At 39.0% G+C, this 17,597-nt stretch overlaps 1 protein-coding gene and 1 pseudogene across 6 annotated transcripts in view; one reads left to right on the forward strand and one right to left on the reverse strand.

The window, feature by feature from the left end:
- Positions 1-17,597, forward strand: part of LTBP1 (latent transforming growth factor beta binding protein 1) — a 476,883-nt gene that overhangs the window by 31,500 nt on the left and 427,786 nt on the right. The gene's annotated exons all lie outside the window — the stretch shown is intronic.
- LOC120366359 (coiled-coil domain-containing protein 66-like) lies at positions 268-3,129 on the reverse strand (annotated as a pseudogene).

Below are 17,597 nucleotides of genomic sequence, written 5' to 3' on the forward strand. Positions count from 1 at the left end.
CTTTAACATAGTTTTTTTCTAATTTTGTGAAGAGTGTCCTTGGTGGCTGATAAAGAATAGCATTGAATCTGTAAATTGCTTTGGGCAGTATAGTCATTTTATTTTATTTTTTTTACAAAAGTATCTGTTTTATTGTCTAAAACAAGTACAGCATTTTATTATCTAATGTAGAAATTTTTAATAAGCATTAAATAAATAAATAAATCTAGGGTATTTGAAAAATACTGTTGAGCCAGTGAGCACATTTTATAATTTGGAGGACACAAATCAAGTGTGCAGGATTTGATTTTCTACATTTAAAAATGAAGAGCCAAAGTTCTCTTCTTGATTTTCAGCTAAAGGCAGGAGATTACTTTCCAACTCCTTTTGTTTCTGGAGAAGGCCCTCAGTTCTGAAAGTCCCTTAAGGATTGCTTGCTGTCAGTCCCTGTTTTTTTACCAAGTTAGGATTAAGAAGTGGATCCCTGACACAGTCAGAATCAAATAGCTGTTGTTCTTGGCCACGGTTTTGTGAATGCTGGTACTGAGAGTCCTGGGTTGAAGGTCTAGATAATGGTACATCTGGATCAAGATAATAGATCTCATTTGTTCAAACATAGGGATAAAATGGAACGATTCAGAAATCCCAGATGATAATTCTGTTTGATTACCTCCCGGATCAAATTCTTTCTTTTATAGCTACTGTTTTTTAGTGGTAGGTATAATGTATTCTGAGTTTGTTGGCTTCTCTTTTTCACTGCTGGAACTGGTGATGATTGAGACCTTTCCTTGCTGAATGAGTTAATATTCAGAGGCTCTTCTTCCTTTTTGACTAGATGCCACCTGAACTTTGACTCAGTTTCTTGATGAGATGAATGAAGAATTTCTGGTGAAATGCCTCTGTTTTGATAGAGGTGCCCAGGATTTTTTTTTTTTTTTTTCCCCACCAAATGAAGCAGTTCCATCTGCCTCCTCACTTTTTTTTCTTCTCTCTGCTTTTGAAGCTGTTTAGGGTACTTTTCTGATGCTGGAATATACCTTTTAGGTAGGGCTTATTTATATTCCAATCAGGCCTTTTAAGACATTTCTTCAGGTGTTTCGTTTGTTTCTCTGTTTTTGTGAACCGATTACACTGGTCATTATACCGATTGTTTCCTTTTTCTAAGTTGGCTCCTTTATCCTGAGTTAGTTCTTGCTTGTTTTTCTTAGTGCTAAGCTGTCCAATAAATTCCGCCAGTATCTCAGGAGATGAACAATTTGTGTTGTCCTTCTCTGTTAATGATCCACAGTGTGATTCTGCATTGGTGAATATTCCTATATTTACGTCATCTGTCTGCACACCAGTATTCTTCTTAGGAGATGTCCTAGAATTTATACATGTATTCATTTTACCACTGATTTCAGAATTATGTCCTAAACTGGAAGTGTTAGTAGATGCATTATATTCCATTTGTATTGTATCAACACCAAGATTTTTAATCAATCTAGAAGTGTTGTGTTCCTTTTGCACCAATTCTCGGATTCTCTGTTCTTGTTTTAGTCTCTGTGCCAGTTCCTGCACTCGCTGCGTTGTCTGAAACAGCTCATTTGTCTTGAGAGTCATGCTTTCTTCCTTTTGTTTTTGCTTAAGTATGTCTTCTTCATAACTGTTTCTGCATCTCTTCATGTTCCCGTGCTAAGCGAAGCTCCTCTTGTTGTTCTTCCTTGTTTCTTTGCTCTTCTTCCAGTTGCTGTTTCTTGTGCTTCTCTTCTACCTGGGCAGTGATGGCTTTATGATGTTCTAACTGTTTTTGTCATCATCTGTCTCGTTCCACAGTCTGAGCTGGGTCCAAGGGAGCAGTCATAGAACAAAGAAAGTTTGTTTTCTTAGTGTTTGCCATAACCACATCCCTAATAGGTTTTGCTATATGCTGCTCCTCTGAAGGTTCAACCTGGCTTCTGGTTGTAGGTGTACAAACACTGCTGACATCAGCCAGTTCCCGAGTGTCAGGAGAGACACAGGAGTACTCAGGTTGTTTGTGTGTTGACAAAGAGGACAGTTGAGGTTGAGAACCAGGATTACTCTTTAACGAATCAAAGTGCATTGTGCATCTGTCATGTTCCTCACCCTTTGAATATATAAGTCTTTCCTCTATTTTTCTTTGACCGTCACCTTCTATTTGCTTATTCACCTCTTCAGTCCATTTTCTCTGCAGTTCTTTCACAGCACTGAAAGGTGCTCCAGCAGTACTGTTTCCCTAGATTGGTCAAGAGTTTGAAGTTTCCCCCATATTGTATTACCACTTTCAGATTTTTTTCTAAGGATCATTCCATTTTTCAGACACTGGTTTTCCTTTCTTCTTTAAAGCAACCTGTTCATCTGTAAATAATGTCCTTTTTAAAAAAAAATGTACAAAAACTAGCTCTTTCCTCCACTGGGCTTTTTTTTTTTTTCTTTTTTTTTTGCTTCCAACAAACTTCTATCACGTTATCACGTTCCCTTTTCTCCAGAGTACTGAATATATCAGCTGGTTTCCATTCATTCTCTACTGCTTAGATGTCTCCTGATACTCATTTAAGATGGATTTATTTTCAGCTGGGACAGATGAAGCCATCTCGGTTTTTGTGAATAATCTTATAATGTTCTCATCCTTTGGCTGATTAGAAATACTGTTTAAATGTAGACTTCATTGACTTTTTGCCTCCTTTCCATTCTCAGTCAGGGAAAGAGATCTATTTCCTTGGTTTACAGTCATCAGTATCTGTTGTAGTTGGTCTTGTGTTAGACACACCAAACTGCTCTTCATATTTTCAGCTGTGGTGTGTTTTTTGTGAGGCTTCTGTTTTGCTACTAGAGGTGTATTTACGATGTTTCTAGTCTTCTGTATATTAGGGGTTGCAGGTGAAATATCTTTCTTTTGCCTGTGATATTTCTGAACCAACTGTCTTCTTTTGGAAAAGTTTTGCACTCCCAATACAAGTATCTTGTGTTGATTTTAGAATGTGTCCAGTTTTTGTTCTTAAAGGACACTTTGCAATCTTGGTCTTATTTCCCATCTTCACAGAAATTTTTGATTTATGTTCATATGGAGACAATATTAGCTTGGTTTTTCCATCTAGTAATTCAGTTTCAAGCTTTAAGCCATCTCCCAAGTTCATGGCCCAACCTCGCAGTCTCTCCACAGCCATTTTAATAATACTGATTCTTCCTGTCCATAAGCATGGAATTTTTTTCCGTTTGTTTGTGTCAATTGTGATTTCTTTCAGCAGTGTTTTTCAATTCTTGTTGTAGAGATCGTTTCCTCCCTGGTTGGCTGTATTCCTAGGTATTTTGTGTGTGTATGTGTGTCTATTGTAAATGGGATTGCATTCTTGATGTGGCACTCAGCTTGGATGTTGCCGGTGTATAGAAATGGTACTGATTGTTATACATTGATACTGTATCCTGAAACTTTGCTGAAGTTAGTTATCAGATCTAGGAGCTTTTGGGCAGAAATGAGGTTTTCTAGATATGAAATCATATTGTCTGCAAATAGAGATAGTTTGACTTCCTCTTTTCCTATGGAATGCTGTTTATTTCTTTCTCCTGCCTGATTTCTCTGGCTAAGACTTCCAGACTTATTGAATAAGAGTGATGACAGTGGGCATCCTTGTGTTGTTCCAGTTCTCAAGGATATGCTTCCACTTCTTGCCCATTCAGTATTTTTTTTATTTTTTATTTTTTATTTTTTATTTTTATTTTTATTTATTTTATTTTATTTTATTTTATTTTTTTTTTTTTGAGACGGAGTTTCGCTCTTGTTACCCAGGCTGGAGTGCAATGGCACGATCTCGGCTCACCGCAACCTCCGCCTCCTGGGTTCAGGCAATTCTCCTGCCTCAGCCTCCTGAGTAGCTGGGATTACAGGCACGTGCCACCATGCCCAGCTAATTTTTTGTATGTTTTAGTAGAGACGGGGTTTCACCATGTTGACCAAGATGGTCTCGATCTCTCGACCTCGTGATCCACCCGCCTCAGCCTCCCAAAGTGCTGGGATTACAGGCTTGAGCCACCGCGCCCGGCTGCCCATTCAGTATTAATGTTGGCTGTGGGTTTGTCATAGATGGCCTTTATTAATTTGAGGAAGGTTATTCAATGCCTAGTTTGTTGAGGGTTTTTTTTCCCAAACATGAAGGATGCTGAATGTTATCAAAAGCCTTTTCTGCATCTATTGAGATAATCATGTGGTTTTTGTTTTTATGGATAGATCACATTTATTGATTTGTGAATGTAAGACCAGCCTTGCATCCCAGTGATAAAGCCTACTTGATTCTGGTGGATTGGATTTTTGATGTGCTGCTGAATTTAGTTTGCCAGTATTTTGTTGAGGATTTTTGTATCTGTGTTTATCAAGGATATTGGCCTAAAGCTTTTCTTTGTTTTGTTTCTGTGTGTGTGTCCCTGCCAATTGGGATCAGAATGATGCTGGCCTCATAGAGCGAGTTAGGGAGGAATTCCTTCTTAATTTGTTGGAATAGTTTCAGTAGGAATGGTACAACGTCTTCTTTATATGTCTGGTAGAATTTGGTGTGAATCTATCTGGCAGTGGACTTCTTCTGGTTGCTAGGCTTTTTATTATTGATTCAATTTCAGAACTAATTTTTGGTCTGTTCAGGGTTCCAGTTTCTTCCTAGTTCAATCTTACGAGGTTGTATCTTTCCAGAAATAGAGTATCTATTTCTTGTAGGTTTTCTAGTTTGTGTGCATAGAAGTGTTTGTAAGAGTCTCTGAGGTTTTGTTGTGTTTCTTTGGGTTCAGTGGTAATATCTTCTTTGTCATTTCTTACTGTATTTATTAGGATCTTTTTTTTTTTTCTTAGTCTGGCTAGTGGCCTATCAATCTTATTTATTTATTTCATGGAACCAACTTCTGGTTTCATTGATGTTTTGTATGTATTTATGTTTCTCAGTTAGATTCAGTTCAGCTTTGATTTTGGTTATTTCCTGTCTTCTGCTAGCTTTGGGGTTGATTTGCTCTCATTTTTCTAGTTCTTCTAGGTGTAATGTTACGTTGTTAATTTGAGATCTTTCTAATTTTTTGATGTGGACAGTTAGTGCTATAAACTTTCCTCTTAACACTGCTTTAGCTATGCCCCAGAGACTGTGGTATGTTGTATGCATGTTTTTATTAGTTTGAGATAATTTCTTGATTTTTGACTTAATTTCATTGTTTATCTAAAGGTCATTCAGGAGCAGGATATTTAATTTTTATGTAGTTGTATGGTGATATGGTTTGGCTCTGTGTTGTCACCCAAATCTCATCCCACATGTAGAGGAAGGGAGCTGGTGGGAGGTGACTGGATCATGGGGGTGGTGTCTCCCATGCTGTTCTTGTGATAGTGAGGGAGTTCTCATGAGATCTAATGGTTTTAAAAGTGGCAGTTTCCCCTGCACACTCTCTCTCTTGCTGCCATGTGAAATGTGCTTTGCTTCCCTTTCACCTTCTGCCACAATTTTAGTAAGTTTCCTGAGGCCTACCCACTATGAGTCAATGAAACCTCCTTTGTTTATACATTGCCCAGTCTCTCTATAGTGGTGTGAGAACAGACTAATACATATGGTTTTCAGTGATCTTCTTAGTGTTGATTTCTGTTTTTTTTTTGTGTTGTGGGTCCAAAAGTGGTGGTTATTATTTTGGGTTTTTTGAATTTGTTGAGAATTATTTTATGACTGATTGTCTGGTCAGTTTTAGAGTTTATGTGCCATGTACAGATAAAAAGAATGTGTATTCTGTTTTTTTTTGTTGTTGTTGTTGTTGTTGAGATGCATGTTAGGTCTACTTGTTCAAGTGTTGAGTTCAGCTCCTGAATGTCTTTGTTAGTTTTTTGCCCCGATGATCTGTCTGATACTGTCAGTGGATATTGAAGTTTCCTGTTATTTTTGGGTCATTATCTAAGTGTCTTTGTAGGTCTCTAAGAACTTGTTTTATGAATCTGGGTGTTCCTTTGTTAGGTGCATATATACTTGGTATAATTAAGTCTCGCTTAAATCCTTTACCAGTATGTAATGCTCTTCTGTGTCCATTACAAAATGCTCTTCCTTGTCTTTTTATATTTTATTTTTAATTTTTGTGGGTACACATTAGGTGTATGTATTCCTTTAACAAAGAAATTTGGCTTCTGAATGTCTTTGTTAATTTTTTTGCTCTGAGGATCTGTCTAATGCTGTCAGTGGGTGTTGAAGTTTCCTGCTATTAGTGTGTCATTATCTAAGTCTCTTTGTAGGTCTCCAAGAACCAGTTTTATGAAATCTGGGTGCTCCTTTGTTGGTGCATATATACTTAGTATAATCAAGTCTTGTTGAATTAAACCCTTTACCAGTATGTAATGCTCTTCTGTGTCTGTTATGTAATGCCCTTCCCAGGGCACATAAAATCCATGAAACAGGCATGTAAGAAAGCACATCATGGAGATTGGGGCATATATCCCCCACAAGGACCCCCTCATCTGAGTTGCAAACAATCTAACTACACTCCTTAAGCCATTTGAAAATGTATAAGCAGGTTATCATAGACCAAAATCACCTATTGTGCTATCAAATAATGGGTCTTATTTATTCTTTCTATTTTTCTTGGACCCATGAACCATCCCCACTTCCCCTCCAGCCCCTCACTACCCTTCTCAGCCTCTGGTGACCATCTTGCTACTGTCTACATCCATGAGTTCAATTGTTTTGGTATTTAGACACCACAAATAAGTATTCTCACCTTTTTTGTGCTTTTTTTGTGTCTATTTGTCTTTTTGTGCCTGGCTTATTTCATTTCATGTAACATAATGACCTTCAGTTCCAACCCTGTAGTTGCAAATGACTGGATTTAATTCTTTTTTATGGCTGAATAGTACTCCATTGTGTATACATACCATATTTTCTTTATTCATCTGTTGATAGACACTTAGATTGCTTCCAAATGTTAGCTATTATAAATAGTGCTACTTCAAACATAGGAGTGCAGATACCTCTTTGATATACTGATTTCCTTTCTTTTGGTTTTATACTCAGAAATGGGATTGCTGGATCATATGGTAGCTCAATTTTCAGTTTTTTGAGAAACCTCCAAACTGTTCTCTGTAGTAGTTGTACTAATTTACATTTCATCAACAGTGTATGAAGGTTCCCTTTTCACGACATCCTCATCAGCATTTGTTGTCTGTTTTTTGGATATAAGCCATTTTAACTGGGGTGAGATGATATCTCATTGTAGTTTTGATTTGCATTTCTCTGATGATCAGTGATGTTGAGCACCTTTTCATATGCCTGTTTGGAATTTGTATGTCTACTTTTGAGAAATGTCTGTTCAAGTCTTTTGCCCATTTTTGATTAGATTATTAGTTTTTTTTTTCTATAGAGTTGTTTGAGCTCCTTATATAGTCCAGTTATTAATCACTTGTCAGATGGGTAGCTTACAAATATTTTCTGCCATTCTGTGGATTGTCTCTTCACTGTTGATTGTTTACTTTGTATGTAGAAGCTTTTTAATGTGATGTGATCCCATTTTTCCATTTTTGCTTTGGTTGTCTATGCTGATAGGGTATTGCTCTTTGTGTTTTCTGATTGTGGTTGGTTTAAAGTTTGTTTTGTGTAAAATTAGAATAGCAATCTCTGCTTCTTTTTGTTTTCTGTTTGCTTTGTAGATTTTTCTCTATCCCTTTACTTTTAGCCTATAGATATCATTGCATGTGAGATGGGTGGATATCTTGAAGACAGTATACAGTTGGTTCTTGCTTCTTTATCCAACTTGCCACTCTATGCCTTTTAACTAAGACATTTAACCCATTTACATTCAAGGTTAATATTGACATGTGTGGATTTGATCCTGTCATCATGTTGTTAGCTGGTCATTATGCACACTTGATTTTGTAGTTGCTTTATAGTGTCAGTGGTCTATGTATGTAGTGTGTTTTTTTTGTGACCAGTAATGGTTTTTCGTTTCTAAATTTAGTTCTCCCTTAAGGACCTCTTGTAAAGCTGGTCTGGTGGTAACAAATTCCCTTGGCATTTGCTTATCTAAAAAGGGTCTTATTCCTTCTTTGCTTATGATGATGTATAGTTTGGCTGGTTAAGAAATTCTTGATTGGAGTTTCTTTTCTTTAAGAATGCTATATTTTGGCTCCCAGTCTGTTCTGGCTGATACAGTTTTCACTGAAAGGTATGCTGTTAGTCTTGTGGGGTTCGCTTTGTAGGTGACCTGCCCCTTCTCTCTGGCTGCCTTTAATGTTTTTTCTTTCATGTCGATATGGGTGAATGTGATGACTGTGTATCTTGGGGATGATTGTCTCATATAGAATCTCACAGGGATTCTATGCATTTCCTGAATTTGAATGTTAGTCTGTCTAGTGAGGTTAGAGAAATTTTTGTGAAGTGAGTGATATCCTTAAATATATTTTTCAAGGTGTTTGCTTTTAACCAGTCTTTCTTTCAGGGATGTCCATGAGTCATAGATTTGGTCCTTTTACATAATCCGGTATTTCTTGGAGGTTTCATTCATTCTCTGTTTCCTTTTTCTTTATTTTTGTCTGATGGGGTTAATTTGGAGAAGCAGTGTTCAAGCTCTGATTCATGCTGGCTTGTGTGTGCCAGAAACTGCAGTGGCACAGCAGGGTGCACATGTGTTGGTTGGGGTGGGGCACCAGCAGGAGGCTTTGCATTAGTTTTCATAGGTACTATATGCTGGCAAAATATTTTACTGTTGTATTTTGGGCTGCAATCCAGTAGGCATCATTTAAGAATGTTAGCCAGCAGATAAGCTGTTACTGTACTGCAAGCCTTTTTTGTTTTGGCACAGTGGGTAGGAGTGCTCTGTGTTGGGGGTTAGAGAGATGACCCCCTTAACTAGTTTGTTCTTGGGCCTTGGAGGAGGCCTCTCCAATCACTGACTATATGCTTGCATTTCTTTTGTTAGGAATTCTGGTTCATGAGGATCACACAGTTGGCACATAGGCCGAATCCTTGCTGTATTCTGTGGAGGGAGGCACACTCCAATCTTCTACTAGCCTGTGAACCCTGGCATCTTACTTCTCTCACTGACCTGAGAGTAAGGACTCCTCCCTGCTTGGGTATTGACTGAGCCAGCAAGCTCTGCTTGGCCAGGAGCTGTGAGGGTGGGTGAGGTCACCTAATTTGCTGTTTGGGTGCTTCCCGGGGGAACATGGGGTTGTGCCTGCCTGCAGAATTCAGATAGAAATAGGACCACTCGGCTGGAAGCTCTAGCATGCATGGCCCATCTGCCTACCAGTGGTAGAGGTGAGTGGAGATGTCTGCCCTGCTGTCCGGGTGTTGTCCTGGGCAACAGGATATTGTGCCCCTTGGCAGAATTCAGGTAGAAGAAGGACTTACTGGGTTGGAAGCTCTAGCAGGTGTGGCCTGCCTGGCTGTCAGCTTTAGGGGTGGGTGGAGTGGCCTTCCCTGCTGTCCAGGTGTTTCCCAGGACAACAGGAGGTTGATTCTGCCAGCTGAGTTCAGACAAAAGCAGGACTGTTGGATTGGAAGCGCTAGTAGGCGTGGCCTGCCTGGCTATGAGCTGAGTGGGAGAGTGGAGTCACCTTCCCTCCCATCTGCGTATTTCCCAGTACAGCAGGAGGCTGTGGCTGCTGGCTGAGTTCAGGCAGAAACAGGACCACTGGGCAGGAAGTTGGCACTGAGCCTTGTCTAGCAAGTGGCGGGAGAGGGGCTGGAGCAATCTTAACTGCTCCCAGGTATTCTGACTGTGGCCTCTATGGGGGCTATGGCAAGGATAGTTCAACATATGCAAATCAGTGTGATACAAAATGGTGCCAGTTTGTTCTGGGGTCCAAGGCTTGTAGAGGTGTTCTTGGACTTGAGAGTTGCCTCTGGAAAACCTCCAGGTGGCTCTGTGCCTCAATTTAGAAGCATGGTTGGGTGTGCAGATGCCTAGAAAGATTCTCCCATTCCCAGGCCTGCACGGGTCCTTGTGGAAAGTGTGAATCCCCTGAGGGTCTCTTAATCACCTCTCCCATGTCTGGGAGCTTCTCCTCGTTCTGTGTTGACTCCAGATAGGCTCCTGCCCAGCTTCACTCCTCTTTGCTCTCTGTTGTCCCCTTGCTGCCTTGATGGATCCCAGTGTAGTTTGTGATCAGCTTGTAGGATCAGTGTTCAGTTTGACTCCCTCTTCAGTTTCTTGCATCGATGTTTTGTAGTTTTCATTGCAGAGATATTTGATTGCTTGGGTTAATTGCTAGGTGTTTTATTTTATTTGTAGCTATTGTAAATGGGATTACTTTCTTGATTTTCTTCAAATTGTTCACTATTGGCATATGGAAATGTTACTGATTTCTGTATGTTGATTTTATATTCTGCAATTTTAATGAATTTGTTTATTTGGTTCTAATAGTTTTTTGGCAGAGTTTTTAGATTTTTTCAAAAATAAGATCATATCATCTGCAAATAAGGATAATTTGACTTCTTCCTTTTTGATTTGGATGTCCTTTATTTCTCTCTCTTACCTGATTGCTCTAGCGAAGGCTCCTAGTACTGTTGTATAATCGTATAAAAGTGGGTCTCCTTGTCTTGTTCCAGATCCTTTCCCCATTCAGTATGATACTAGTGTGGGTCTTTCATACATGGCTTTTATTGTATGCACGTATGTTTTATCTATACCCACTTACTTGAGTGCTTTTTTTCATGAAGGGATGCTGAATTTTATCAAATGTTTTTTCAGCACCTATTGAAATGATCACATGGGTTTTGTCCTTCATTCTGTTGATAGGATGTATCACATTGATTTGGATATGTTGAACTATCCTTGCAACCCTGGGATAAGTCCTACTTGGTCATGACGAATGATCTTTTTAGTGTGTTATTGAATTAGGTTTGCTAGTATTTTGTTTAGGATTTTTGCATCAATGTTTATTAAGGATATTGGCCTGCAGTTTTTTTTTTTTTTTGATACATCTTTGGTTTTGGTATCATAGTAATACTAGCCTTGTAGAATGAGTTTAGAAGTATTCCCTCCTCAGGCCGGGCGCGGTGGCTCAAGCCTGTAATCCCAGCACTTTGGGAGGCCGAGGCGGGTGGATCACGAGGTCGAGAGATCGAGACCATCCTGGTCTACATGGTGAAACCCCGTCTCTACTAAAAATACAAAAAATTAGCTGGGCATGGTGGCTCGTGCCTGTAATCCCAGCTACTCAGGAGGCTGAGGCAGGAGAATTGCCTGAACCCAGGAGGCGGAGGTTGCAGTGAGCCGAGATCGCGCCATTGCACTCTAGCCTGGGTAACAAGAGCGAAACTCCGTCTCAAAAAAAAAAAAAAAAAAAAAAAAAAAGAAGTATTCCCTCCTCCTCTATCTTTTGGAATAATTGGAGTAAGATTGGTATTAGCTCTTCTTTAAATGTTTGGTAAAATTCAGCAGTGAAGCCATTGGGTCCTGGGCTTTTCCTTCCTGGAAGACTTTTTATTACAGTGTTGATATCATTACTTGTCTGTTCAGGTTTTGAATTTCTTCATGATTCAATCTTGGTAGGTTGTATGTATCTGGGAGTTGATCCATTTCTCCTAGGTTTTCTAATTTATTGGCATATAATTGCCCATACTAGCGTCCAACCCTTTGGATTTTTGTGGTATCAATTGTAATGTATTTTCTTCATCTCTGATTTTATATATTTGGATTTCTTCTCTTTTTTTTTCTTAGTTTGGCCAGAGATTTACTGATTTTGTTTATCTTTTCAAGGAACCAACTTTTCATTTATTGATCTTTTATATATATTTCATTTAAATTTCATTTGCTTCTGCTGTGATTGTTATTGTTTCTTTTGTTCTACTAATTTTGGGTTTAGTTTGCTGTTGCTTTTCTGGTTCTTTATGATACAGCATTAGGTTGTTTATTTGAAATTTTTCTATTTTTTTGATGTGCTCATAGCTATAAATTTTCCTTTTAGTACTGCTTTTGCTGTATCTCATAGGTACAGTATGTTGTATTTCCATTATCATTTGTTTCAATAATACAAAATACTTTTAAATTTATTTATTGACCCTCTGATCATTCAAGAACTTAATGTTTAATTTCCAGTTGTTTGTATAGTTTTCAAAATTCCTCTTTTTATTGATTTCTAGTTTTATTCTGTTGTGTTCAGAGAAAATACTTAATATAATTTCAGTTTTTTTGAAATGTTTTAAGAGTTGTTTTGTGGCCTAAGATATGCTCTATCCTTGAGAATGGTCCATGAGCTGAGAAGAAGAATGTATATTCTGCAGCCATTGGATGAAATATTCTATAAGTATCTCTTAGGTACACTTGGTCTATTATGTAAATCAAGTCCATGATTTCTTTGTTGATTTTCTGTCTGGATGATGTGTTTGTTGCTGAAAGTGCAGTGTTGAAGTTTTCAGCTATTATTTTATTAGGGTATATCTCTCTCTTTAGCTCTACTAATACTTGATTTATAAATCTGGATGCCCCAAAGTTGGTTGCATATATGTTTACAATTGTTATATTCTGTTGCTTAATTTACTCCTTTATCATTATATAATGACTTTTCTCTTTTTATAATATTTGTCTTCAAATCTGTTTTGTCTTATATAACTATTTCTGCTCTGTTTTGTTTCCATTGGTAGGAAATATCTTTTTCCATCTCTTTATTTTCAGTCTGTGTGTGTCTTTGTAGAAGAAGTGTATTTCTTATTTTTTTAATGCATTTAGCCACTCTGTCTTTTGATGGAGAGTTTAGTTCATTTACATTCAGTATTGTTATTGTTAAGTAGGGACTTACTCCTATAATTTTGTTACTTGATTTCTGGTTGTTTTGTGGCCTTCTCTTCCTTTGTTCCTTTCTTTCTGTTTCTTTTTAGTGAAGGAAGTTTTCTCTGTTGGTATGTTTTCATTTCTTGCTTTTTATTTTTTGTGTATCTGTTGCATGTTTTTAGATTTGAGGTCGCTGTGAGGCTTGCAGATACTGTCTTACAAACATTATTTTAAACTGATGACAACCTAACATTGATTGCATAAATAAACTTATACCAACAAACAAGTAAAAAGAAAACTAATAACTTTAATTTTATCTACTTGCTTTTTAACTTTTTGTTGTTTCTATTTATATCTGATTTTACTGGCTATGTCTTGAAAAGTTGTAGTTACTATTTCTGACTGGTTCATCTTTTCTTCTTAAAATATGAGTAGTTTACACACCACAATTACAGTGTTACAATAGTCTATGTATTTAATATTACTAATGAGTTTCCCTTCAGATGATTTCGTATTGTTCCTAATGTCCTTTTCTTTCAAATTGAAGAATTCTCTTTTAGCACTTGTTGTAGGACCAGGCTGGTGATGATGAAATCAATTTTTGTTTTTCTGGGAAAGTCTTCATTTGTCCTTCATATTTGAAGGATATTTTCACCATATATACTTCTAGGATAATAGCGATTTTTTTCAGTACTTTAAATATGTCCATGCCACTTTCTCCTGGCCTGTAAGGTTTCCAATGAAAAGCCTGCTGACAGATGTGTTGAGCTCTGTTGTATGTTATTTGTTGCTTTTCTCTTGCTGCTTTAGGATCCTTTCTTTATCCTTGACCTTCGGCAGTTTGATTATTCAATGCCTTGAAGTCGTCTTTGGGTTAAATCTGCTTGGTGTTCTATAACCTTCTTGTACTTGAATATTGATATTTTCCTCTAGGTTTGGGAAATTTCTCTATTATTCCTTTGAGTAAACTTTCTACCCCAGTCTCTCTCTCTACCACCTCTTCAAGGTCAGTAGCTCTTAAGTTTGCCCCATCGAGGCTATTTTCTAGATCTTTTAGCTGTGCTTCATTCTTTAATTGGATATTTTTGTCTTTTAGTATAGCATAGTTTTTCTTGATAGCTGTATATGTGTTGTAATTGGTATTGGTTCACATGGAGATTTCTGCTTAGGGATTTCTGTTTGAGTAAATTGTGTTTCTCTGTATTTGCCTGTCTGTCTGTCCAATTTTGGGGCAGCAGTTTGCATTGTGACCTTACTTTTCTGATGGATCTATGCAGAGTTGATAATTTTTCAGTTTGTTCAGTTTTTTACTTGTTAAGGAGGAATGATGATTTCCATGCTTCTTACATGCAGGACTGGAAAGTAGAAGCTCAAATTTTATTTTTAGAATGATAAAACTGCAAACATAAGCTCTCTAATATGGTTTGGCTGTGTCCCCTCCCAAATCTCATCTTGACTTGTAGCTCTCAAATTCTCATGTGTCTAGGGAGGGACCTGGTAGAAAGTAGTTGAATCATGGGGGTGAGTTTTTCCTGTGCTGTTCTTGTGATAGTAAATAAATTTCACAAGATCTGATGTTTTTAGAAAGGGCAGTTCCCCTGCACATGCTTTCATGCCTGATGCCATATAAGACATTCTTTTGCTTCTCCATTGCATCCCCAGCCATTGGAACTATGAGTCCATTAAACCTCTTTTTCTTTATAAATTACCCAATCTTGAGTATTTCTTCATAGCAGTATGAAAATGAACTAATACAGTAAATTGGTACCAGTAGAGTGGGATGCTGCTCTAAAGATACCTGAAAATGTGGAAGCAACTTTGGAATTGGGTAGCAGGCAAAGGTTGGAACAGTTTGGAGGGCTCAGAAGAAGACAGGAAAATGGGAAAATTTGGAAATTCCTAGAGACTTTGAGGGCTCAGAAGACAGGAAGATGTGGGAAAGTTTGGAACTTTTTAGAGACTTGTCTTTGACCAAAGTGCTGATAGTGATAAGGACAATAAAGTCCAGGCTGAGGTGGTCTCAGATGGAGATGAGGAACTTGTTGGAAACTGCAGAAGAGGTGATTCTTGTTCTGTTTTAGCAATGAGACTGGTGGCATTTTGCTTTTGCCCTAGATATCTGTGGAACTTTTCAACTTGAGAGAGATGATTTGAGGTATCTGGTGGAAGAGTCTTCTAAGCGGCAAAGTGTTCAAGAGGAGGCAGAACATAAAAGTTTAGAAAATTTGCAGCCTGATGAAATAGAAAAGAAAAACCAATTTTAGGGGGGAGAAATTCAAGCCTGCTGCAGAAATTTGCATAAGTAACAAGGAGCCCAAGACAGTGGGTTTAATCACCAAGACAGTTAACCACCAAGTTAATCACTAAGACAGTGGGGAAAATGTCTCCAGGGCACGTCGGAGACCTCAGGGTAGTCTTCCATCACAGGCCTGGAGGGAAAAGTGGTTTCCTGGGCCACATCCAGGACTTCCCTGCTGTATGCAGACTAAGGACTTGGTACCCTGAGCCCCAGCTGCTCTAGCTGTTCCTAAAAGGGGCTAAGGTACAGCTTGGGCTGTGGCTTCAGAGGGTGCAAGCCCCAAACCTTGGCAGCTTCCACATGGTGATGAACCCGTGGGCGCAGAGAAGTCAAGAATTTAGGTTTGGGAACCTCTGCCTAGATTTCAAAGGATATATGGAAATGCCTGGATGTCCAGGAAGAAATTTGCTGCAGGGGCAGGGCCCTCATAGAGAACCTCTGCTAGGACAGTGCAGAAGAGAATGTGGGGTTGGAGCCCCACACAGAGTCCTCACTGGGGCATTGCCTAGTGGAGTTGTGAGAAGAGGGCCACTGTCCTCCAGATTCCAGAATGGTAGCTCCACCAACAGCTTACATCATGGGCCTGGAAAAGCTGCAGACACTCAATGCCAGCCTGTGAAAGCAACCAGAATGGGGGGCTGTATCCTGCAAAGCCACAGGGGTGGCACTGACCATGGCTCTGGGAGTGCACCTCTTGCTTTAGTGAGACCTGGAAGTGAAATATAGAGTCAAAGGAGATCATTCTGGAACTTTAAAGTTTAATGACTGCCCTATTGGATTTCAGACTTGCGTGGAGCCTATAGCCCCTTCGGTCTAATTTCTCCCATTTGAAATTGGTGTAGTTATCCAATGCCTGTACCCTCATTGTATCTAGGAAGTAACTAATTTGCTTTTGATTTTACAGGCTCTTAGGTAGAAGGGACTTGCCTTGTCTCAGATGAAACTTCACACTGTGGACTTTTGAGTTAATGCTGAAATGAGTTAAGACTTTGGTGTCTGTTAGGAAGGCATGATTGTTTTTGAAATGTTAGGGACATGAGATTTGGGAGGGTCCAGGGGTAGAATGATATGGTTTGTCTGTATCCCCACCCAAATCATGTCTTGAATGATAACTCCCATAATCCCTATGTGTTGTAGGAAGGACCTGGTGGGAGATAATTGAACCACAGGGGCAGGATTTTCCTATGCTTTTCCCGTGATAGTGAGTAAGTCTCAGGAGAGCTGATGGTTTTATCAAGGGCAGTTGCCCTGTACACGTTCTCATGCCTGACACCGTGTAAGATGTGCCTTTGCTCCTCCTTTGCCCTCTGCCATGATTGTGAGGCCTCCTCAGCCGTGTGGAACTGTGAGTTAATTAAACCTCTTTCTCTTTATAAATGACCCAGTCTTGGGTATTTCTTCATAGCAGTATGAAAATGGACTAATACATTCTCTAAAGCATCCTCTGATAATCCTTCCTTTTTATTCAAGTCTTAAGTTAGATCATTGGAACATAAAACCAGATGGTTAAAACTGTACTGCATAATTTTCATCTAAGACACTTGTTTTAAGGCCTTTTTTTGGCCATTGAGAGGGATTTGAGATTATGAAGATGACAACTATACATTTGTAATGTTTTTAACTTTTTGGAGCACTCAAAGGAGGTCACCCAAGAACCCTCTTTAAGAATGACTTTTTTTGGAAATTACTTACCATGTGATAAGGTGTCAGGGGTCGGGCGACTCCACACACAACTTAGAGTTTGAGGTATAATAGAGGCACCAGTGTGTATCTTCCACCATATGTTCCACTTGGACAAGACAAGACTGTCTGTTTCCACTTTATTGCTAGTGATCATCTCATTCTACTCCTGATAACAACAAGTGGTTTTAGCCAAGTCTCTCTTTTTGATCTGAATCAATTTCAGGTTCTCCTTTCATCTTTCCTTCTGATAGTTCTCATCACCCAGCTTGCTAGTAATAAACAGACGGCTTTCAAGAGCCATCTGATCTTGTGAAATCTCCTTTCCTGATAGTTTTTCAAAAATAGGAGAGCAGTCTCTCTGGCATGTTTTAACTCAGCTGCACCTGTAGCAGCAGCTTGACCTGGACCTGTGGGGTCAGGACGAGAGAAGACAGAAGTCAACCTCCCATTTTATAGAAGAGAAAAGTAAAGCTCAAAAGAAGAGAAGTAACTTTCCAGTTTCGGTGGGCTCTGATTGCCCTTTTCTACAAAAAGAGTTAAAAACAATTCTGGCCCAGGTGCGGTGGCTTACACCCATAATCCTAGCACTTTGGGAGGCCGAGGTAGACAGATCACCTGAGGTCAGGAGTTCAAGACCAGCCTGGCCAATATGGTGAAACCCCTTCTCTACTAAAAATACAAAAAAAATTAGCTGGGCATGATGGTGCATGCCTGTAATTCCAGCTACTCGGGAGGCTGAGGCAGGAGAATCGCTTGAATCTGGGAGGCGGAGGTTGCAGTGAGCCAAGATTGTGCCATTGTACTCCAGCCTGGGTGAGAAGAGTGAGACACTGTTTCACTCTTCATGCTGGAGTGCAGTGGTGCAATCCCTGCTCACTGCAACCGCCATCTCCCAGATTTAAGCGGTTCTCCCATCTCAGCC

This window comes from Saimiri boliviensis, chromosome 1 (assembly GCF_048565385.1).
Source record: "Saimiri boliviensis isolate mSaiBol1 chromosome 1, mSaiBol1.pri, whole genome shotgun sequence".
NCBI classification, from domain to species: Eukaryota; Metazoa; Chordata; class Mammalia; order Primates; family Cebidae; genus Saimiri; species Saimiri boliviensis.